This window comes from Neodiprion pinetum, chromosome 4 (assembly GCF_021155775.2).
Source record: "Neodiprion pinetum isolate iyNeoPine1 chromosome 4, iyNeoPine1.2, whole genome shotgun sequence".
NCBI lineage: Eukaryota > Metazoa > Arthropoda > Insecta > Hymenoptera > Diprionidae > Neodiprion > Neodiprion pinetum.
This window is the reverse complement of record NC_060235.2, coordinates 22,517,038-22,517,773: the sequence shown is the minus strand read 5'-3', so window position 1 is coordinate 22,517,773 and position 736 is coordinate 22,517,038.

Below are 736 nucleotides of genomic sequence, written 5' to 3'. Positions count from 1 at the left end.
TTTCCTTGTACGTATCGCATGATATAAAATATTATATATAATATTTTCAACATTTTTTTTGAGCATTATTCAAGCCAAGTAAAAAAAAAAAAAAAAAAATTAAGAGTAAATTTCTTCTCCCCTTTTATTTTTCTTGATCTTTGCGCAGCTAAAGTGGAAAGTACGGTACAAAGCTTATTCATTTTCTACAACTTTCCACCGCTGTAACGATTGGTATTGTTTAAAAAAATTTTCCAATCAGCTTACAGCAATTTCAGCTATAATTCATATAATAAATATACAAATTACGAATAATATTTCTCATCGGAAGTTTCAATTTTCGTACAAGATTTCAATCAGAGCGAAAAATGACGAAAGTGCAGCTGAAAAGAAAAAGAAAAAAAAAAAAACCAGATACGTTATAATATTAATACTAAACACTGAAAATAATTGCGTTGTGAAATACGGGAAAATTTGTATACGGCGGGGTGTGAGTCGAAAAAAAAAAGAACACGAAAAGCGGTTGGTAAATTGAACGGGATTCGACAGTCGGGAAGAAAATGCGAGGAGGGGGGGGCGTGTAATGGAAAATTGGAAAATAGATAGGCGGGAATAGCACACGTATTATTATGGCACATAGTTATATAGTTATATAGTTATATCGTCGGAGGGGCGAGTAACTCTAGCCGAGTAAGCTTTCTCCGTGTATTTGAAGGTCTTCAGCTTAGCACCCCCCGAGCATTGGGCTTCTTTCTCT